Below are 24,587 nucleotides of genomic sequence, written 5' to 3' on the forward strand. Positions count from 1 at the left end.
TTTGAGTTAGGACAGACTGCAAATATTAAAAAGTCCCCCTCTAATTTCATGTCTCATTTCGAATGCCATAGATGGAATTAAAGACAAGGTAATATATGAAAATAGTGATTCATCATCAGACACAGATGAGGACAAGCTAATGTCATTGATGGGAGTTTTGACAGTGATGAGGAGTTGTATGAATCTCATGATAAATAAAACTTGAATTCAATAAGTTTATGTAATACATTTTCTTTCAAATTTTGGGCCCCAAAATTAAGGTGTTTCTTATACATGGAAACATCTTATACATGGGGAAATACAATAAAAAACATGCTACTATACAAGTCTGAAATTGATAATAGCCTAGGTAATATGGGAAGCTTTTAAATAAAGGCAAATATTATACTAATCTCAGAGAGATGTAAAAACTACACAAGGAATTTGATTTCAAGAATAATTAGAATCTCAACTTAGTGTTTCTGTTTATAACATAATATATTAAATTAAGCCACAGAATAATTGATAGTGGTTTACTAATTTGATCTTCAGACACTATTCAAGACACATATTAAATAGTAATAAAAAACACACAACAATTTGGCTTTTTGGAACTCAATCTTTCTAAGTTTACTCCTTATATTAAGTGTTGACAATGCAGAAGTTCTTACAATTTTTTTTCTTTTGTAACCTTTATTGGGCCCAACTTAACAAACTTTTGTTTATGAAGGATCTTTTTATTGATTTTAAGACATCTAAAATATTTTTATTAATTCTCTTAAAATAGAAATACTCTAAATAATTAATAATAATAAACCAAATACATGTGAATCTCTATAGCATATTTTAATTTAAAAAGTTATATTTTCCAAATAAAAAATATTGAAAAGAGTGGTCATCTTTCAAGATTTTTCAAATATTCTTAGTTTACATCCTAATAGGAGACAATTCTATTTTCCTATCTGCTTCTGTACTCTAGAGCAATATTTGCAGTAGGCTGAATAATAATACAAAAATATCAGGTCTTAATTTCTGTAACCTGGTTAATAAAATTATGTAGGTTTCAGGTGTATAATTCTCTAATACATACCTACATACCTTTCTACTATATTGTATGTTTACCACTTAAAGTTAAGTCTCTTTCCATTACCAATTACCCTCCCTATATCATCTTCTACACTCCCTACACTCTTTCTCTCTAGATGAGATTATCAGGGTGAGCCTTAAATGAAATCACAAGTCTCCTTGAAAAAAGAGTATATAATGTTCCATAATATGGAAAGTAATTCTTGCTGATTAGCAAGGCTGATTCCTTGGCCTCCCAGAGAATCTATAAGTTACTTAACATTGTTTTAATGCATGACAATTATTTTTATGTCAGCCCAGAGCATTTTCTGTTGCTTGCCTTTAAGAATGCTAACACAAATAATTGTTGAATTTCTTTGTATATAAATCAACTCCCTACCTTCTATATTATATTATAAACTCTATGATTCTTTTTTATTTTAATTTATTGTGTTTACATAGGTTATAGTGTCCCCTGTATACAACCCCCCTCCCCCATGTTCCCCTCAACATCCCCCTTGCCCCACTCCCTGCAACGCCCTCCCCTTTTCCTTCAGGATTTGCTTTCCTGCTCTCTATAACACTGTGTTATGTGTATATAATTTCACCAATCTCTTTCCCTTCTCAGAATCCATCCTATCATCCCCATTCCCTCTGTCCACTTTCCCTCTGCTGCCTTTGCTCCAGCCTAGGTCTCTATTCCATTCATCAGTTCATATTGTTCATTGGATTCCTCAAATAAGTGAGGTAATATGATATTTTTCTTTCTCTGCCTGGCTTATTTCACTTAATAATAGTTCCCAAGTCCATCCATGTTGTCACAAAAGGTAAGATTTCCTTCTTTTCCATGGCCCCATAGTATTCCACTGTGTATATGTACATTGCTTTTTAATCAACTCATCCACTGATGGACACTTGGGCTGTTTCCACATCTCTGCTATTGTAAACAATGCTACCATAAACCTAAGGGTGCATTTCTTCTTTTGAATCATTGATGTGGTGTTCTTGGAATATATTCCTTAAGTTGGGATAGCTGGGTCAAAAGACAATTTCATTTTTAATTTTTTGAGGAATCTCATACTGTTCTTCGCAGTGGCTGCACCAGTCTGCATTCCCACCAGAAATACAGGAGGGTTCCCTTTTCTCCACATCCTCACTAGCACTTATTATGTGTTGTTTTGTTAATGAGCGCCATTCTGACTGGTGTGAGATAATATCTCATTGTGATTTTAATTTACATTTCTCTAATGATTAGTGATGTTGAACACTTATTTATCTGCCTATTGGCCATCTGTATGTCCTCTTTGGAGAAATGTCTATTCATTTCTTTAGCCCATTTTTTGATTAGATTGTTTATCTTCTGGTGTTGAGTTTTACAAGTTCTTTATAAATTTTGTTTATTAACCCCTTATCAGACATATTGTCGAATATGTTCTTCCATTGTGTGGTTTGTCATTTTATTTTGTTCATATTGTCTTTAACTGTGCAAAAGCTTTTTAGTTTGATATAGTCCAATTTGTTTATTATGTCCTTTATTTCACTTGCCCGTGGAGATAGATCAGCAAATATATTGCTGAGAGTGATGTCAGAGAGCTTACTGCCTATGTTTACTTCTAAGATGCTTATGGTTTCACAACTTACATTTAAGTCTTTCATCCATTTTGAGTTTATTTTTTTGAATGGTGTAAGTTGGTGGTCTAGTTCTATTTTTTTGCAGGTAGCTGTCCAATTTTTCCAGCACCATTTGTTAAAGAGACTGTTTTTACTCCATAGTATGCTATTACCTCCTTTGTCAAATTACAGTTGTCCATAAAGGTGCAAGTTTATTTCTGTGTTTTCTGTTCTGTTCCATTGATCTATATGCCTGTTCTTATGTCAGTACCAAACTGTTTTGAATACAATGGCCTTGTAGTATAACTCGATATCAGGAAGTGTCATACCACCTATTTTATTCTTCATTTTCAAGATTTCTGAGGCTGTGTTCTTTTTTGGTTCTGTATGAAAATTTGGAATATGTGTTCTATATCTTTGAAATATGTCATTGGTATTTTAATAGGAATTGCATTCAATTTATAAATTGCTTTGGGTGATATAGACATTTTAATGATGTTTATTATTCCTATCCATGAACACTATATATGCTTCCACTTGTTTGTATCTTTCTTGATTTCTTTTATCAATGTTTTATAATTTTCCAAGTACAAGTCTTTAATCTCCTTGGATAAATTTACTTCTAGTTACTTTATTTTTATTTTTGCAGTAGTGAAGGGAATTGTTTTCTTAATTTCTCTTTCAGATAGTTCACTGGCATATAAAAATGCCTCTGATTTCTGAGTATTAATTTTATATCCTGCCACCTTCTAAATTTATTTACCAGGTTCAGTAGTTTTTTGAATGAAACTTTAGAGTTTTCTATGTACAGTATCATATCATCAGCAAATAATGATAGTTTTATTTCTTCTTTTCCAATGTGGATGTCTTTTATTTCTTCTTCTTGTCTGATTGCTGTGGCTAGGACTTCCAGAACTATGTTGAATAAGAGTAGTGAAAGGGGGTACCTCTGCCTTGTTCCTGATCTTAAGGAGATTGCTTTTAACTTTCACCCATTGAGTATGATGTTGGCTGTGGGTTTTTCATAGATGGCTTTTATCATATTGAGCTATGTTCCCCATATTCTCACTTTGCTGAGAGTTTCGATCATGAATGGGTGCTGGATTTTATCAATTGCTTTCTCTGCATTTATTGATATTGTCACATGTTTTTTCTCCTTTTTGTATATGTAATGAATCACATTGATTAATTTGCTGTATTGTACCAGCCTTACCTCCCCAGAATAAATCCCACTTGATCATGATGTATGATATTTTCATGTATTGCTGGATTTGGTTTGCTTATATTTTGTTGAGAATTTTAGCATCTAAATTCATTAGGGATATTGGCATATAGTTTTCCTTTTTTGTATTGTCTTTGCCTGGTTGTAGAATCAGAATTATGCTTGCCTCATAAAAGGAGCTTGGAAGTCTTCCCTCCTGTTAAATTTTTTGGTATAGCTTGAGAAGGATAGGAGTTAGTTCTCTGAATATTTGGTAGAATTCACCTCTGAAGCCATCTGGCACAGGGCTTTTGTTTGTTGGGAGTTTTTTCATAATTGTTTCGATCACACTTGTTGTAATTGGTCAGTTTAGGTTTTCTGATTCTTCCAGATTGATTTTGAAAAGATTATATGTTTTAAGAAATTTGTCGGCCCTGGCCGGTTGGCTCAGCGGTAGAGCGTCGGCCTAGCGTGCGGAGGACCCGGGTTCGATTCCCGGCCAGGGCACATAGGAGAAGCGCCCATTTGCTTCTCCACCCCTCTGCCGCACCTTCCTCTCTGTCTCTCTCTTCCCCTCCCGCAGCCAAGGCTCCATTGGAGCAAAAAAATGGCCCGGGCGCTGGGGATGGCTCTGTGGCCTCTGCCCCAGGCGCTAGAGTGGCTCTGGTCGCAACATGGCGACACCCAGGAGGGTCGCAACATGGCGACGCCCAGGATGGGCAGAGCATCGCCCCCTGGTGGGCAGAGCGTCGCCCCTGGTGGGCGTGCCGGGTGGATCCCGGTCGGGCGCATGCGGGAGTCTGTCTGACTGTCTCTCCCTGTTTCCAACTTCAGAAAAATGAAAAAAAAAAAAAAAAAAATTTGTCCGTTTCACTTATTGTCTAATTTTTTGGCATACAGTTCTTGATAGTATTTTCTTATAATCTGTTGTATTTCTCCTGTGTCAGTTGTTACTTCTCTCTCATTTCTAATTTTATTTATTTGAATCCTCTCTCTTTTTTTCTTGGTGAGCCTGGTTAAAAGTTTATTGATCTTGTTTACCTTTTCAAAGAACCAGCTCTTGGTTTTATTGATCCTCTGTATTGTTGTTTTAAACTCTATGTCATTTATTTCTGCTCTGATCTTTATTATTTTCATCCATCTACTTCCTCTGGGCTTTACATGCGGTTCTTTTTTTAGTTCTTTTAGATGCATGGTTAAGTTGTTTATTTGAGCTTTTTCTAGATTTTTAAGGTATGCCTGTAATGATAGGAACCTACCTCTCAGTACTGCTTTTGCTGTGTCCCATAAATTTTGAGTTGTTGTATGCTCATTTTCATTTGTTTCAAGAAAATTTTTTATTTCTTTTTTGATCTTATTGTTGACCCACTCATTATTTAACAATATGCTGTTTTGTTTCCAAGAGTTTGAGTGTATTTCAATTTTTTTATTGTAGTTGATTTTGAGTTTCATGCCACTGTGATCAGAGAAGATGCCTGATATGATCTCAATCTTCTTAAATTTGTTGAGACTCGTTTTATGCCCTAACATGTGGTCTATCCTAGAGAATGTACCATGAGCACTTGAAAAGAATATGTATTCTGCTGTTTAAGGTGAAAGGTTCTGAAGATATCTATTAAATCCAGTTGATCTAGTGTGTCCCTTAAGTCTGCTGTTTCTATGTTGATTTTCTTTCTTGAGGATCTATCCAGTGATGTTAGTGGAATATTGAAATCACCTACTATTATGGTATTCCTATTGATCTTGCTGTTTATGTCCATCAAAGTCTGCTTTATATATTTAGGTGCTCCTATATTTGTTGTATAAATACTTATAATGGTTATCTCTTCCTGTTTGCTCCCTTTATCATTATGTAGTGACCTTCTTTATCTCTTACTATAGTCTTCGTTTTAAAGTCTATTTTGTCATACATTAAGTATTGCTACCCCAGCTTTTTTTTATTTCCATTTGCATGAAATATTTTTTCCATTCTTTTACTTTCAGTCTATGTGCATCTTTTGTTTTAAGGTGTGTCTCTTGTAGACAGCATATGTATTGGTCCTGTTTCCTTATCCATGCAGCTACCCTATGTCTTTTGATTGGAACATTTATTCCATTTATATATAATGTTATTATTGATATATAGTTGTTTATTGCCATTTTATTTTTTAAATCTACATTCCTTTTTTACTAATTTTTCCCCCCACTTTGTTTTATTTACAGGAGGGCCCTTAACATTTCTTGCAGCATTGGTTTGGTTGTAATAAGTTCCTTGAGTTTATTTTATTTTATTTTATTTTATTTTATTTTATTTATTTATTTATTTATTTTTTGTCTGGGAAGCTTTTTATTTCTCCTTCAATATTAAATAATAGCCTTGATGGATAATGAAGTCTTGGTTGTAGGTTCTTGTTTGGTATTACTTTGAATATTTTTTGCCGTTCCCTTCTGGCCTCAAGTGTTTCTGTTGAAATGTCAAATGTCATCCTTATGGGGGCTCTTTTGTAGGTGATTGACTGCTTTTCTCTTGCAGCTTTCAGTATTCTTTCTTTATCTCTTAGCTTTGGTATTTTGATTATGATGTGTGAGTCTCTTTGGGTTCTTTTTAATGGGGTTCTCTGTGCTTCTTGAACATGTGTGATTCTTTTCTGCATCAATTTAGGAAAATTTTTGGCTATGATTTCTTCAGATTCTCTATCCTTTGTTCTTTCTTTTCTCCTTCAGGAATCCCTATTAGATGGATATTGTTTCTCTTCATGTTGTCACAGGGTTCTCTTAGAGTTTCCTCAGACTTTTTTTGATTCTTCTTTTTTTTTTTTTTGCTGTTCTCATTCCATGCTTTAGTTTATCTTGTCCTCTAAGTCTCTGATTCAATCCTCTGCTTCACCCAGCCTGCTTTTAATTCCTTCTAGTGTAGTCTTCATTTCTGATATTATGTTTGTCATTTCTGTCTGGGTTTTTTCTTTATTATTTCAGTGTCCTTTTTTATGCTTACAATTTCTTTATTTGGGTGCTCATTAAGTCCGTCCATTGTATCTTTGAGATCCTTAAGCATCTTAACAATCATTATTTTAAACTCTGCATCTGGTAATTTGATTACTTTCATTTCATCCAGTTCTTTTTCTGGGGATATTTCTTGTTGATTCATATAGCTCCCATTCTTCTGTCTTTTCATTGTTTCTGTTTGTGATTTGCAGGCTTGTTTGAGTTGTGGTCTCCTTCACTAGTAGAGCCACTTTAATGTCTTGATTTGCCTGCTGTTTGTTTGCTTAAGACATCAGGGAGCTTGTTTGTTGTTCTCAGAAAGAGGCCTAGTTGAAACTGTATCCAGGAATGCAGTGAGTAACTGGCAGAACACACTTCTTAGAATCTGAAGGTGTGTTCTGCCAGTTACTCTCTGGGGCCAGGGAAAATTCTCAGTATGAAGGGGAGGTGTAGCTCAGGTTTCCCTGGAAACCTGAGTTACTGCCCGCCCCCCTTACTTCTTCCTTTCCTCAGTGTCTTTCATATCAATTAGAGCTGGAGAGCTTTTTTGGAGGTGGGACAGCTGGATCCACTTTAGGCTTGTGATTGATGGAGGGATCAACTGCTCCCCTGGCTATGGCTGCCACCACATTGGAGAATGAGTCTGCTTAATTCAGGTCAGCCCAGGCATTCCTCTCCTCATTACCATTTGTCCAGTTCTCTCCCCTTTCTTCATGCATTACCAATCAGTCTCCTCAGCCCTCTTCACCCCCAGAGACCCAAGCAAGTGGGTGTGAGCAATATTTTCTGCTCTGTCCCTTTAAGGCACCCCAGCCACTTCCCATATACAGAAAGTTTGCTGTTCTGCCCACTCAATGCTGTCTGGCTGTGTCCTACAGTCCCTAGGTTCCTAGGCTGGGTCTCCAGTTCTAAGAATGAGGGCCTCTGCTTCTTGGGGTCTCTCTCCTTGTAATGAGAGCCCTTCTGGACCCTCAGCCTCAGCATCTTCTCACTTCTGGGAGCAGGGGACCCCCCACCCGGCCCCCACACTCCCAACTAGGATCAGTGTGGATTCTTCTGTGCTCCTTGGTTTTTGAATCCTGTTCTTTTAGTCCAAAGTTGGTTTTTCATGATGATTGTTCCTAAATTAATTTGTAATTCAATTTTGTGATGGGAGATGGCAGTCTGTGTGCCTGCCTACTCTGCTACCATCTTAAAATCTCCTAAATTCTATGATTCTTTTTTTTTTTTTTGTATTTTTCTGAAGCTGGAAACGGGGAGAGACAGTCAGACAGACTCCCGCATGCGCCCGACTGGGATCCACCCAGCATGCCCACCAGGAGGCGACGCTCTGCCCACCAGGGGGCGATGCTCTGCCCCTCCGGGGTGTTGCTCTGTTGTGACCAGAGCCACTCCAGCGCCTGGGGCAGAGGCCAAGGAGCCATCGCCAGTGCCCGGGACTTCTTTGCTCCAATGGAGCCTCTCTGCGGGAGGGGAAGAGAGAGACAGAGAGGAAGGAGAGGGGGAGGAGTGGAGAAGCAGATGGGCGCTTCTCCTGTGTGCCCTGGCTGGGAATCGAACCCAGGACTTCTGCATGCCAGGCCGGTGCTCTACCACTGAGCCAACCGGCCAGGGCACTCCATGATTCTTAAATGATAGAACTAATGTTGGAATTCATGGGATTCCAAAAAGAGAAGAGTAACAGGCTTTATTGAAAGGAAGAAAAGAACCCTGCTGGGCACTTCTCTGGGGAGAAGTGAACCAGTTACAGACTAGGGGCAAATTTTATAAGATTTGGGAGATCCTGAGGGGGTACTGAGTCAAAAGTTCTGGTATGTATCTTTTTGCAGTTTTACAATTTCAGCTTCTTGGAACTCTCCTCCTTGGGAGGTTGATCAGCTTTCTGGAACTTTTCTGCCTCAGGAGCAATTATCCAGTAAGTAAGGGTGAGGTCAGGCAGCCAGGTGGGACAACAAAAGGGCAGTTGGAATTTCTGGTAAATTCATATATCTACCATTTCTCCACTCTGTGGTATGATAAAAAGGAAAAGAGGTGGGGGGGACGGAAAGGATATGGGGTTCAGAAAGGGGGTGTGCCTCGAACTGGCCATCCTCTGGAGCTACTTTCTGCTGTTATCCCTATTGGGGGCCTCCTTCGTGAACCCCCCCAGGGTAGTTGGTGTAGGGGTTGTAAAAGCATTTGACTGTAGGTAATCCTGGATATTTCCCTCATTCATGCCTGCAGGAACTTGATAAAGAAAGAGGCAAGCATTAAAATTAGGCACAAAATTAGGATTGGTCCTATAATTGGTGTTAGCATTGAGAACAAGGGGTTTTTCCAATTTTCTGATTGGCAAAAGTCTGCATGGGGTTCTGTAAAAAAACTAGTGAACAAACATCAGAGGCAGGGTCCAAAAGTTAGAAAAATAAATGAGAGTGAGTGGACCAATGAAAGGCAATATTCAAGACACCCAGTTTGTGTGAAACCACTGATTCCATGTTTACGAATTCGCTGGGCTTCAGAGAGAGAGAGAGAGAGAGAGTAGGAAGAAGACAGGGCAGTGGCTGGTTCCCCTGCTCCTAGACCTACTTCTGTAGATATCCCTAACATAACAAGAAGAGGGATTACCTGTACAGCTTGTTTGGTCTTAGATTGACAGGTAGTGTACTAAGAACTGGAAGAGGTTCATGGGGTGGAATTAGGTTGATATTTGGGGTGAAATAGATTAGGGTACAGGTTTCTGTCTAATTAGTAAGGAGACACATATAGGTGTTATGCCGTTTTTCTACTTTAGCAGCAGTCAGAGTTGTCAAGATCACTGTGTGTAGACCTGTTCACGTGAAAGTCAGTCCTTGGGTGATGTAATGCTGCAAGCACCTTTTGGACGGTCTTTGAACAGTTTGCTGAGTAACCTGTAAATCCTGCAAGTACTTAGGGAAAGGGTGGTTTCATTTCTACACTTTGCAGTTAGAGTTTAAATTCTAGTTACCACTGCTTCTAGCTGGAATTAGCAGCAGGTCCCAGCCTACAATAGGCATGGATCATTGAGACAAGAGAAATAAAGGAGATGCTATACATTAAATAAAGTAACAAAATCAGTCTGTCATTACCCACAGTAGAGATCTTCGAGGGATAAATAAAATTCAAATATTCAGGCAAGGCATAGTAGATGGCCCTTGTGTTTACAAGAAATGAGATCAGTTTATCTGCAAGACATACATATTGGAAGACATACCTTAGTCTCATGAACGATGTCCTTGGGCCTTCAGTGGCAATTCCCAGCATGCTGGACAAGGTCAGATCACAGGTAGCTGGAGCAAGGCTAGAAGAGACTGAACCCTCCCTCCATGGAGCAAGGGGACAGCTTACCTTCTTATGTCCCTCTTCCCACAGCAAAGACATGTAAACTGGGGGAGCCGGGAGCCTGGCAGGCTTCATTTCAATGACCTTTCTTTCCACTCTGGAGCAAGGCCCTGATGGTGGAATCCTATGAAGCCCTTTAGGGCATTGGGGCCTTTAAGAGCATATGCCAAAAGCTGGTATTTCCTTACCTCTTTTGGGCCTTATTTGCCTTTTCTGTTACTTCCTTGGCCATTATAGATCTTAAGAGCCATGCTCAGAAGATCTCACTGAGGGGCTTGACTAAGAGAGCAAAATTAGGAATCCAGTGTCTAAAGAAGCCTATTAGACTGAGGAAAAAAAGCATTTGATTTGTGGTGGTTGGTGGTTAGAGACTGAGGAGGGTCTGAGTTCGATCTAGGGTGAGACCTCAGGTGGTGGGGGTTAAGGTGATGCCCTGATTGACTACGGATTAAGAGTGAAGTTGAGCCTTAGTAGAGAAGACATGATATCCCTTTATGGTGAGAAAGTTAAGAAGGGTGGTGGTGTGTCTCCTTGAAGCAGGCAGGGAAGGGCTTTAGAGGAGTAGGTTATTTACATATTGTAAGAGAGTACTAGTTTTGAAATTACATGCTGCTAAATCCTGAGCTAGTGCCTGCCCAAACAGGTGTGGGCTGTTTCTGAATCCCTGGGGTAAGACAGTCCATGTAAGTTGCTGGGCTACTTTAGTGACCAGGTCAGCCCAGGTGAATGCAAACAGAAAGTAAGAGTCAGTGTGTAGAGGAATGGTAAAGAAGGCATTCTTGAGATCTAGAACCATGAAGTGAGTGGTGTTTGAGGAAATGTGTGACAGTAACCTGTAGAGATTAAGGACTACTAGATGGAGGGGAATTACCACCTCATTGATCAGGCATAAGTTTTGTATGAGGTGATAAGCCCCTGAAGGTTTTTAAATAGGGAGGATGAGGATATTGCAGGAAGATTCTGTGGGGATGAGTAAGCCTGGTTTAAAGAGGTGGGTAATTATTGGTTTAAGGCCTTAGAAACAGACACAGTTACACATTAAACAAAGACTTCACATACAAATTAAAAATTAATGAATTTAAATGAGCATGCTTTACTTGTTTTAATTAAAATTATACTAGAGATATTTTCTGACAAACAAAGAGACAAAACAGATTATTCATTCACACAGCTCAATAGACAACTCTCCTTTTTTAAGCTTTTTGAGATGGCAGGGAGTTGTCAGCATAGAGGAGAGGAAGAGAGAAAGCAGACAGATGAACACTGTGAACAGCTGGATGGAAAGAAGGAGGGTCAGAATCTGTAGGAGGAGGAGGAGGAGGTTAAAGTGTTGGTGGTGGCACCACATGGTCAGAGGAGTCAAAAAGATTTAGACCTCTGAAAAGAGGTGAAAAGAGAGAAGAGGATGAGAGGGAGAAGGGCATAACTGTAGCCAAAGCCGGTGGGGTGGGAAGATGGGTCAAAAAAGAAAAAAAGACAGAGCCTCCCTTCTGTAAGGAGGGAGGACAGGTTAAAGAACACAGTGGAGAAGGGAGGGGCCCCTGGCCAGCAGGGGAGGAGAAAGAGAGAATGGTATTTGCAGGTGAATGAAAAAGAGGATTCAGCAAAGAGAGGGGAGGGGGCTTTCCGGAGGGAAGAGACTCAAGTGGAAGAGATTTGTAGAGGGACCAGAAAGGGATCCCAAGAGAGGGGTGCACCTGGGGGTCAGGCAGGAGGGGAAAATATTTGAGAGCTTGTGGAGAAGAAAAGACTAGGAGTAGAGGTTTTAAGTGAGGTTTCTTTGGCCAAAATATGGCCTGCATGTAGAACAAGCAGCACAGAAATTAAGGACAGGAGCGAAGGTAGAAGAAAGCCTGCACATAAGGAATCTCTGAGATCTTCTCCGTTCGGTGGCAGAAATTGTCAAGATCTCTTCAGATATTGTAATGGTTGTAGAAAGCAACCTGGCTAGGCACCTAGACTTTCAAGGAAGTCCTTAGAAGCAGGGTGCTTTGAATAGAAACTTCCCAAACTGTGAACCTCAGAGAGTAGAGTGAGTCCCAAAGGAGTAAAGGAGTAGTCTCTGAGGCTTGAGATTGGGAGGAGCCCATGTTCCGAGGGGAGTCTGGCAAGACAGTTTGGACTGGGAGGGGCCCACAGTAGAGGAGACTGGTGAGAGACGGGGGTGACCCCGCCTTCAGTCACAGTTCCAAGAGGAGAAAATCTTTGTAGAAACAGTCTCAGACAGTAAGTCATCACCGCAAGGCTGAGATCCTGGCACGTAGGAGAGGGGCCATGGGTAGGCATACCTAGACTTTCGTAGAAGTCCAGTAAAGGAGTAGAGGCAGACCACACTTAGATATGAAGTCAAAACCATTCGACCAGGAAGGGGTATTTTCAGAGAGAAATTTAGAGGCCAACCAGGGAAGGGGAGGGAGAAACTTCTTACCTCCTGATCTGGCAGGGGTTCGGGACAGAGACAGATCGCCGGCCAATCAACCCACAATTACACGTCCAAACAGAATCAGGCAGTAAGCCTGGGACAAGCTGCCACCACCCATTGCTTCCCTGGTTGTAAGTTTGGACAGCAAAGAGGGATCGTCCAGGCAGTTAGTACCCTGTCCAGGGTTTCGGCACCAAATGTTGGAATTCGTGGGAGTCCAAAAAGACAAGGGTAACAGGCTTTATTAAAAAGAAGAAAATAACCCTGCTGGGCACTTCTCCAGAGAGAAGTGCATCGGTTACAGACTAGGGGCAAATTTTATAGGGTTTGGGAGAGCCTGAGGGGTACTGAGTCAAAAGATCTGGTATGTTCCCTTTTATGGTTTTACAGTTTCAGCTTCCTGAAACGCTCTTCTTTGGGAAGTTGATCAGCTTTCTGGAACTTTTCTGCCTCAGTGGTGATTTTCCAGTAAGTAAGGGTGAGGTCAGGCAGCCAGGTGGGACAACAAAAGGGCAGTTGGAAGTTCTGTTAAATTCATATAACTATCAACTAACATCTTATTTATGGTTTTAGATTCTACTTTGACAAAATCCATAGCACATCATGAGTTAAAAAAAATGCTTGTTACCAAAGGAACTGTAATTGATGATTCCATTGCAATATATAAATTAAAAAATATCAATGTTATTTCTTATACTTAAGCAATAATAAAACTAACAGATCAGTTTGTATAATCTATTTCTTTTACATAGAACATCTAGAAAATTTCAATATGAAAACAAAACAAAGAAAAACAATTTTATTGAAGACATTGGAAAACTAACAAGACAGTCAAGATTTGAAGGACCAAGATCCTGGCCAAAAAGAGAGTTTAGGGGAAAAAAACGCTGAAATTTTGTGCATCTTATTCACTCAGGGCATTTGCATTTATCAAGATATGACGGAAAGATTGAGAAGCAAAGAAGTTGAGCAATTAATTTACATGGTAAAGGAGAAGAAATAACAAACAATTATAGCTCAATACTCATCAAGTTGGAGGAGAATTAGCAAACATCCCAAGCTTTCAGTTTTGACCCATAGAAGCAACACTCTAAGAAAATGTTGAATTGTACCAGTTTTCTTTTTTTTTTTTTTTAATAAATTTTTATTAATGGTAATGGGATGACATTAATAAATCAGGGTACATATATTCAAAGAAAACATGTCTAGGTTATTTTGTCATCAAATTATGTTGCAAACCCCTCGCCCAAAGTCAGATTGTCCTCCGTCACCCTCTATCTAGTTCTCTGTGCCCCTCCCCCTCCCCCTAACTCTCTCCCTCCCTCCCTCCCATGTCCTCCCTCCCCCCCCACCCTTGGTAACCACCACACTCTTGTCCATGTCTCTTAGTCTCATTTTTATGTTCCACCAATGTATGGAATCATGTAGTTCTTGTTTTTTTCTGATTTGCTTATTTCACTCCTTATAATGTTATCAAGATCCCACCATTTTGCTGTAAATGATCTGATGTCATCATTTCTTATGGCTAAGTAGTATTCCATAGTGTATATATGTTCAATTCAGCTAAATCTTAAATGGATTAAGGGCAGCTTCCTTTATACTACCTGTCCCTTAATGGTAAAAGTAAATTCTCTATATAGAAATGTAATACATACAGAGTTTTAAATCATCTCTTTAGTTTATAATATTCAGCCTTTAATAAAAAAAAATCAGTTGTACCCAAAAAATTGGCAAACAGAAAAAAAAAAAACCCGATATAACAGACAGACTCACAAATGGTCTAGATCAGTCATTAACAGGAGAGTTTTAATAAAAATATGAATCCTGTTTTAAGAGATAACAATATAGATGGTTAACAGAGAAAAAAAGAAAAAGGAACAAAAGTACATAAAAGACTGTAAGATATATATGGCACCTAAATAGGCCTCCTACACACCTACACATATGATTGGATTCCCAGGTGGAGTTGAAAAGTACATAGGGACAAAGGAATATTGAAGGAGATGTGTAAGGATTTTTCAAAACTTATGTAATTTAGGAAAGAGTATAAATTTCAATCAAGATAAATTTTAAGAATACTACTACATTGAAGCACCTGATAGTAAAATTGATAAAAATTATAACAAAGAGAACTTTTTAAATAGAGTTAAGGGTGAAGTGTGAGATAGACTATCTTCCAAGGAAGAAGGAGTAGAATGGCAATTAGCTTCTAAAAAGAAATGAAGAAACCCAAAATATAGTAAAATGGACTCTTTAAAAGACAAAAAAAAACTGCAAATTTTTAATTCTACACCTAATGAAAATGACATTTTAAAAAGCTAAGAAAGGACTTAAAAAACAAAAAAACTGAGTAGAAATTAAGAGAAAACTTTTAATACGGAGTTCTTCAGCAGACAATATGTTATTGTAGATTAGAACATGTAAATACAGTCAAGAAGTAATAACAAAGAGAACAACATCTATTTGGTAAATACAAAAGAGTAGTGACTTTATAAAACAAAAATAATTATGACTTTTGAGGTGCTAAAATTTGTAGAACTAAAATATGATATAAAAACAAAGGAGAAAGGACTACAATTCCCTAAAAATTAAATTACAAAAAACTGGAAGAACCAAATAAAAAACATATGATAAAGAGATATCAAATATATCAGTAATTAATTTAAATATCAATATTAATGAATAAACAAAGATTGTCAGATTAAATAAAATAAAAAATTAAGTATATGTTTGTTGGGCCTGTAGCCGTGGCCACCATGACAGCCGCCTGGCCCACGCAGGTCCACATTTGATTCAGACAGATTGTAATAAAACAACGGAGCCAAGAACTGGTGGGCCATTACCTTTAATCCTAGTTCACACCCACCAGGCAAGAAATATACACAGTGGAAAAACACTTCCCTTTTCATTCAGGGCTCTCAAAGCCACTGACTCATCCAAGTATTCCTAGAATCAAAGGTTTCTACCTCACCAGCCTTATTCACCTCTGTTCTCCATCTCCCTCTCTCTGCACAAACTCTGCACAAATTGGCTTCTCCTTTAGCACTCCGCCATCTTGGTTGCCCCTCCTCTGCAATGCTGATTTCAGAAACTGAAAGAAAGAGCCCCTGGCCTGCCTCATTTTATAGTGTAGAAATTAAAGCCTTTAAGCCAGTATACAAATAAGGAAGTCTCTGATATAAAGCCACTTATCTGAGGCATAAATGGGATTTCTTATAAGAGTGCACCACCCCACATCATGCAACAGTCAAGGGTGTGGGAAAAAGCTTAGTGTTGAGAAGAACTTCATATTAAAAGGGTGGGAAAGGCTTAGTCTTAAAACTAAGCCTTAAGCTATAAGGACCTTGCCTGCTTACAACCTGTTTCCTACACCCCATGCACCCAATGCAAACTATAAGTGAGCAAACATATACATCATGTTTGCAAACTTATTTAACCCTCAATGTTGTACAATGGAAACACTTTAAATATAATAAGGTAGCAAGGTTAAAGTGAAATTATAAAAAAAATATCATGAAAACTCTAACCAGAAGAAATATAATATGAAATATAAAACATGCTTTGCAACAAGACGTAGGTTTCATATTCTCTGGACAGCTGACTGAGGTGAAAATTAACTGCAAGAGTATTAAAAATTAATATTTTATTATTAATTTTAGAGAGAGGAGAGAAAGAGAAAGATAGGTGGGTGTGTGGGAAACATCAACTCATAGTTGCTTCCTGTCTGTGCCTTGACCGCCTTTGAACTAGTGATCTCAGCATTCCAGGTTGTAAAGCCAGTAGCCACAGCCACCATCACAGCCACCCAGCCCATGCAGGTTCGCATTAGATTTGGACAGTCAGTAAAGAAACAACAGAGCCAAAAACTGATGGGCCGTCATCTTTAATCCTAGCTTGCACCCAGCAGGCAGGTAAAAGCACACACTGGGCTCCAAAACCCACTCACATTCAGTGCTCACAAAGCTACTGACTTATCCGACTTTCCTAGAATCAAAGGTTTCTAGCTCACCAGACTTATTCACTTATGTTCCCCATCTCCTTTCTTCTCCCTGCACAAACTCTGCACTAACTGGCCTCTCACTCAACACTCCGCCATCTTGGCTGCTTCTCCTGGCCTCCTCCAAGTGGCCTTTCTCTGCTCTCCTCTCTGCTCTCTCCTCTAATGATAAACTCAGGAACCAAGAGAGCAAGCTCCTGTTCTGCCCCTATTTTATAGTGTAGAAATCAAAACCTTTAATCCAATATACAAAATAGGGAAGTCTCTAATACAAAGTCACTTATCTGAGGCATGATGGGATTGCACCACTCCACATCAAAAAGGGTGGGAAAGGCTTAGTCCTAAAACCAAGCCCCAGGCTACAAGGATCCTGCCTGCTCACAGCCCACCCCCGACACACATTAATATCACCTGGGCGACAGCTTCCACATGGGCAGTGCCATCTTTAACAAAGTGAGCATAATATATTTTACCTGCCCAACACAGGTCCACACTTTATCCACTGCATTACCACAGGTCAGGCAACTGCAGGAGTTGTTTTGGGGAATACTCTTAGAATGAGCATATGTAGAAAGAAGGAAGAAAGCAGTTATGGAAATTGGAAAAGAAGGGGTTGTACCATAGTTAAAATGACGACTTGGTCAACTTCATGTGTGAGATGAAGCTAAAAAAGCTCTTCAGAGTTCCTGGATTGAGAGGAAATTGACAAAGTCTTTATAAACTTTTCATCAACTAATCATTAAATGTAGGCTGCTGCCATTGGGAAGGAAGCCTGACCTTGGAGGATGAGGTGGCTTTTTTTTACCAAAGGCTAAAAGTTGGGGATTGGCAACTATGAGCAGCTCTAATAGCTGGGAGAATACGTCCTCAGTCCTGAAGGGGCCTAAGGAGCATAACACAGAGTCAACTACAGGAACTTTGTTTGGTTAGAAATACAGTAATAGAAAATGGCACCATTTATATGCTTTTAGTACTCCAGCCCACTGGAAACTACCAGTGTCATGTGGAAAAAACCTACTCAAGACACAAACTGATGTCAAGAGAAAGAGGCATAGCCTGCCAAGAGAGGCAAAGAAAACTTGAATTTTCTTCTCCCTCTGTTTTTATTGATCAGAAGCAGAACAAAGGTAACAGGACTACAAAGAAGGGAGATCAAGTGATAAGGGGAAAGAATGACTAATGACCTTCTTGCTGACATGGAGAAAGGACTAATTTGGGTCAGTATATTCTTTTTCTTTTGCTAATTAACAAGCACAAAGGAAGGGGCAATCTAGAACCTCTAGGTTAATATTCTAAAACCCATTCAAATGATTCTTTTGTGTCTGCACAAAGGTTACTCACTCACATAGCTTCTTGGTATTTGCATTCAAGAGACATTCACTCAAAGCTTTTAACTAAAGTTGCCCAATCCAAGTCATAGAGGTTTCAAGGTTAGATGGGTGATTCCCTACATATGCCCATTTGTCCCCAGAATTATTAAATAACTTGTGACTGTTATTCTTACAAAAAATAATATAAAGTGAATATTCTTATCCCATTCTTATAGCTGAGAAAATTGAGAATCAGAATGGTAAGCTAGGAAGAAAACATTAAGCCAGAAATCAAACCTAAGTTGATATAACTCTGAAACTTTTGATCTTTCCACTGTATATGCTATTCTTAGATTAGGAAGGAATTAAATTGATTTTAAGAAAGATTTTTATGACATGTTGGGCAAATGAGTTTGTAAAATTTGTGTTATTTGAGTTTGCTCACTTTTATTGTTAAAAATGGAGCTTGACAATAGCAGGTATGTGATCTGTGAAGTTGCTAATTACCTTCCTGCTTGGGGAGGGCTACTGTTACGCTAATATTTGCTGGAGGAGATATTTTCATGCCAGAAAAGTTTTAAAAGGAAAGAGAAGGAGAAGGGGGAAAGAATCCAAGATGACAGGCAAAGAGAGAGAAGCCAGTTTTGCAGAGTAAGAAGCCATGTTGGTAGATGGGGAACCAGAGGTAAGGGGCTTTGGGACTGGTGAAGCCTTTGATTCTAGGAGAAACTGGAGAAGATTTTCCCGTTGTGGAACCAGATAACATGTCAGGGCTTTGTGAGCTCTGAATGAAGAAGGAAGTGTTTTCCCTGTGTGTTTGCTTATTGGCTGGTATGAGTCTTGAATAAAGGAATGGCCCACCATTTTTTGGCTCCACTGTTTCTTTACCATCTGTCCTAATCTAATGGGAACCTGCATGTGAATGGCCATGATGGCAGCAGCCCTTGGCCTAACATACAAAATTCTATATTTAAATGTTAAGTATAGAGCTTATTTTTCAGTTTATTTTCACCTACATCATCTTTCTGTGTATTCTTTTCTGAACAAATGACAGTTTAATTTTATAAATAGTTTCATTTCAGATTGAAGTAAAGTGATTCTAAGACTTAAAAGCGATAGATATGTGTATTCCAAACTGCCCTCTTAATGTTCCGCTTATCTGTCAGACCTCACCCTTACTGGACTATTGCCTCTGAGACAGAGGAATTCCAAAAAAGCTGACAAGCCGCCCCAAGAAGGGGCTCCGGACATACCAGGACTTTTGATTTAACACCCACATGCTCGAAGCACCCCAAGGAGGAGCATTCTGACATACCAGGACTTTTGCCTCAGTATCCCCTCAGGCTCTATATAACTCGCCCCTAGTCTGTAACTGGTGCACTTCTCCTGGAGGAGTGCCCTGGCAGGTCTTTCTCCTCTAATAAAGCCTGCACATCTGGTGATGGAGTGCCCTCTCATTCTTACAAAAAGTATTCTAGAAACTATATTCAGAAGCACTTTAGGATTATTTGGTACAGGTAATCCCAATGGCGAGCCAGAATGAGTTGTATTAATAATATAATTTTCTCTGTATAAAAGAAACCATGAATTTGACTTTTCTCAAGAGACTTCAAATATAGTAATTTCCCATGGTAAGCCAAGCCATGTCATATCTACAGTTTTAGAGTATATACTAAATAGTTGCCCAAATGTTTGTGGTCAAGATATGAAATAAAGAAATCACTGTATATTTGACTAAATTTGAGGAGATACTATAAAAGTTACATTAACCCTCTGATATTCTTTTTATACTAAGAAGCACGGATCTTTTAGGGGGAGAGAAAAAATCACAAGTTTAAGTAATAATAATAGAAATTAATTTTCACCTTGATAATAAAATGACAAAGAGGTCATGGTCAATTATGGCAGCTATTTTTAGTAGAATCGTATATGGTAGGTATTCTCTTAAGAATGTGTGTGTGTTAGCCTTCATATGTGTTTAAATGCTGTGTCAATGTGATGTCATTCTGTTAAGCACCTATAAACAGGTAGGAATCTCATTTGGAGAATTGTGTGTTTTTGTGGTCCCTTGATTTTCTTTTCTCTGTTTTCTGAAAATTAAAGGGCTTCGACTTTCACTGCTTTCCTTTGACAGAGATGCCACCAGGTATCTATACATCTTGAAGGCTAACACAAAATCAATTGGTGCAATTATGTAATTTAGCTGCATTTGTGGTGCTAATTTATCTACTAGCATTTGTAAATGACTTTATTATAAAAAATTCAAAGGCTCTGCTAAAAGCCAAATTAGGTCTGGTAGCAACACAAAAACATTATCAACAAGGGAAATCTCTAAAAGCACCAGGAAGCAAAGAAACATCAAGTGATGTCTGTAAAGATATAAAATGTAATATCAATTCATTAAGTGCTGACTATTGTTGTTTCAGTTGAGATCTGAGTAAAAGTGTATTGCTGATGGATTTGCCAAGAATCTGTACTGAGAGCCAATGTACTTAACTGGGACCTGCAGGTTATTACTAAGTTACAGAATTCAAAGTTCAATGACTGCTCAATGAATAAGAGGGAATCAATTAAGAAAAAAAATGACTTTATATAAAAGTTCCAGAACAAATATAAATATATAAATATAAACAGTTGTGTATATATGTATGTATATGTATGTGCGTGTGTATATATATGTATATGTGTGTGAGTGTGTATGTGTGTGTAAGCATGTATATATATATATTTTTCTTAATTTGGTACAATGTGAACATCAAAGAAGCAAAATTTATTTGATCAAAAAGCAATGATCCTAAACATTCATTCATAAAACTACCAATACCTTAAACATGTTTTTATTTGGGCCACTAATGCTAATGACAGAGACACTCAATGAAGAAAGGGTAGAAAGTAAATTTTTGTAAAACCTTCAATAAGATTATTTCTTTTATCTGACTCCATCCGATATAGTTACAGATACAATTTTTGTTTCATGAGGCTTCTGTTAAAATGTTAAATTTGACAAAAAATTTAAAAATTATTTGAGTTAACCTCTTCATTTTAAAGAGAGATCCACAAAGTTCAGTGGTTGTTCCAGTTGTGTTGAGATTAAAATCAGTTTATAAACCAATGTCCTTTCCTCAGCTGTATCTATTTTCATCATATTTAGCAAAAGAAATATCTTCCCTCTTTTTGGTATTTTTATCTAAAGAAATTTATTTACTAAATATTAATCTTTATTTAAAGGCTAGTAGACTATTTAAAGTCTTAGATGTATACCTACCATAAAACTTCAAAGAAGTTCACAAATGCAAGCCATTAAGCAAATAAAAAGAACAGACTTATAGGTGCGCTTCAAAATAGAACATGGCTCATTCTTCAAATGGCTTGAATAGTCAATAAATTGATTTATTAGTTTGGAAATGCTGGTTTTTGGACTTTAAATAAAATACACAGTAGCTTAAGTTTTAAATCTTAGAACTAGGTGTTCCATATACTTTCAGTGCATGTGAGGAGAGTTATTTCTAAAGGTTTTAAGGTAAGTTGACAATTTTCATAAATAAAATCTTGTGCTTTATGTTGATTTTATTTTCAGACAAATCAATAACCCTTTGACATGTATGGAAAACAAAGAAGTTTAAAGTTAGACACTAAATATTATTTAATGGTGCTACCCAGGTGTCCCCAAGTCATTTATGGAGCAGAATTTATCATCTAGATAAATACATACCTTTAAGATTTACCAGCCAAAAGAATTGATTAAAATGATATAGTTGAGTTTTTTTGTGAATGGTAAATGAATAAACTGATCTATGGCGATAATCAAGAGTGCTGCTGCAGTCTTTGTCCTAAAATTATATTTTGCATTATATGAAACAGGTGTATAATGGAATTGAAATAAAAGATCCATGTGACATCATCAGAATGAAACTCAGAATGCCATTATCCTCTTTATCTTCCTAACAATTTGTAGTTGTGTCATAGCTTGATTCAAATTAGGTATAGTATAAAAGATTAAAATATTTTGGTACACAAATTGAGAGATTTATATATTTACATACTAGATGATATCTCATTGATTCAATGTGATTTATTTGACAGCTTTATGTATTGAAAGTGAAATTGACTATACAGAAAGGGAAAAGTCATTACTTTAGCCTGGTAAAATCAAGGACCACTGTACAGAGGAGAAGCACCTGACCAAGAGTTGAAATAAGATTTTAATATTAAGAAAGAAAACAAAGGTATCATAGGCTATAACTTATTTGTAGTACAATCATCCAAAGCCAGCTGACAGAAGATGGTCACCTAATACCAGTGTTCTCAACCATTATTTATCCAGGTGATACGTTTGACTATGACTCCTAATGACATTTTATCAATATTCAATCACCTTCTAATTTTTTAATACCGGTTCAGGTAATATTTGGAGACTTTTGCAGAAACTGACTTTCAAGTTAAATTTAAAAATTATTTATTACATTATTTAGCTATTTTAAGAATGAGAAGATTATTGTATACTTGGGTAAAGTTTCATTTTTCCATTTATATTTGCATTTAATCACATTATGTGTGTGAAATTTATATGATATTGTAATAAAAACTTAAATTACTTAAATTTTACTTGTCTTTTTAAAGATTTTAAATGAATGATTTTCTTTTTAATTCTAAACATTTAAAAGGTAGACTTATTAGAAAAATTAGTCATTTGTCAAATTGACCATTAGATAGAATGATTTCAGTAAATTTTAACTTTGTTTAAATAATTGAAATTAAATTAAATTAAAGTATCTTTTTTGGATTGTTATATATATGTACAAAGCATCTCCCATCACTGGAGAAAATGGTCAGGAGTGAAACTTCTTTTTTCTCCAACCTAGTTAGCTGCATTTCCATGGCAATTTCTTTATATGCTTAAATTTTGTCCTTTGAGTGGGGATAACATAATCAGCAGTGAAGTTATAACTGAGTAAACTAGAGCTAAATTATAGCCATGCTATATTGGATATGTGTCCCTGGAGACAAAGGATACATTAAGTGTTTCTATTGATGAAATGCTGACTACTCAGGAGAGAGAAAGGCAGAATAGGACCTCTACAAAAAATGGAATGACTGGCGTATAAAATAGAAATGTTCTGTGCAGAAATGTCTCTTTCTGTGTAAGCAATGTTCCACCCTTGTGACTTGGAATAAACTTCATTTAGTATTTCAAAAAAATACTCATAAAGTTAAATTTTTTGATCATCTGTTCATTTTTTTTCAAGTGATTATATGTAAGCTGTTTTGAACCAGTGAAATAAATGTACTGAGAGATTTTAACTGAAGAAATCACAGAATATAATCGCAACAGACAAAACACTAGTTGGGGGATTACATGTGCTTCCAGAGATATGGGGCAATAAATTAGGGCCATATAATGGAGGAATTTGGCTTGAGGACTAGAACGGTTTTGGTTTTGTTAAGTTATAGTAAATAATATAACCTTTTATTTAATTTAAGACAATTTATAAGCATCATGGATGCTACATTGAAATAAGGAAAAGTTAGAATTAATTCTAATTACTTGAGTATCTAATTAGAGCAAAGGTGATAAATCAAGAAATTTCATTAGTGCAGATGGTAGTCACAGGTTCCTGAATCAGATTGGGGTAAAGAAGGTAAATATGTGTTAGTGGAACATCTATGCTGTTGTGATTGTGGTTAGTTGAAAGATGGCAAAAAGTGTGACAGGCAACATTGTTCTGACATTATTTGAAAACAGAGAGAAAAGGAACTATGAATTAAGCAGAAGAATTAGGTAAAGAAATGACCAATATACATGAAAGTATAAGGAACATATTTATAAAGGGTCAACTAAATAAAAAACTTAAAAAGTGTGTTATGTTCTTTGGAATTTTTATTTATAGTTTTGACTCTAAATCATTTCTTTTTTTTTAAGCTTAGTTTTTTTTTTATTTATTCATTTTAGAGAGGAGAGGGAGAGACAGAGAGAGAAAGGAGAAACAGAGAGAGAGAAGGGGGGAGGAGCTGGAAGCATCAACTCCCATATGTGCCTTGACCAGGCAAGCCCAGGGTTTTGAACCGTCGACCTCAGCATTTCTAGGTCGACGCTTTATCCACTGCGCCACCACAGGTCAGGCCTAAATCATTTCTTAATTTTATACAACCTCAATTTAATTTACAATATAATATAACAATGACTCTTAAGTGTTATTTAAAGTACCATCTATCTTTGGAAGCTTGCATGATTCTTTGACTTATTAAAAGCACCCAATTACACAGTTCTGTTAACCTTCTATTTTAAAGATATCTTCTTAATGTGCAGTCCCTCTTCTCATAGATGGTATATCCAGAATCTAGAGCTCTACATCTTACATCTAGAATTAGATCTGAATTCAGAAAGACTGTAATGTGAAACAGAAAACAAATAATACTGTTATTTTTAATAAATTCTAACTACAATTTAGCATTTTCTTTCATATGAATGTGGGTAACAAACTACAATAATAATAGAAATCTCATGAACTTGCAACCAAGATAAATCCCCAAATTATTCATGTCACATTGTAGTTGTTGTAGCTATCTCAAAATAACATTTACTTTCATTTCTACTTTAAATTCTCCTACATGTTCACAGTCTTCTTGTCTGTAGATGGTTGTGTGCCGTAGCTGGCCAACAATGAGCAATTCTGTGATTAGTCATTACTCAGTCAC

Source organism: Saccopteryx bilineata, chromosome 2 (genome assembly GCF_036850765.1).
Source record: "Saccopteryx bilineata isolate mSacBil1 chromosome 2, mSacBil1_pri_phased_curated, whole genome shotgun sequence".
NCBI classification, from domain to species: Eukaryota; Metazoa; Chordata; class Mammalia; order Chiroptera; family Emballonuridae; genus Saccopteryx; species Saccopteryx bilineata.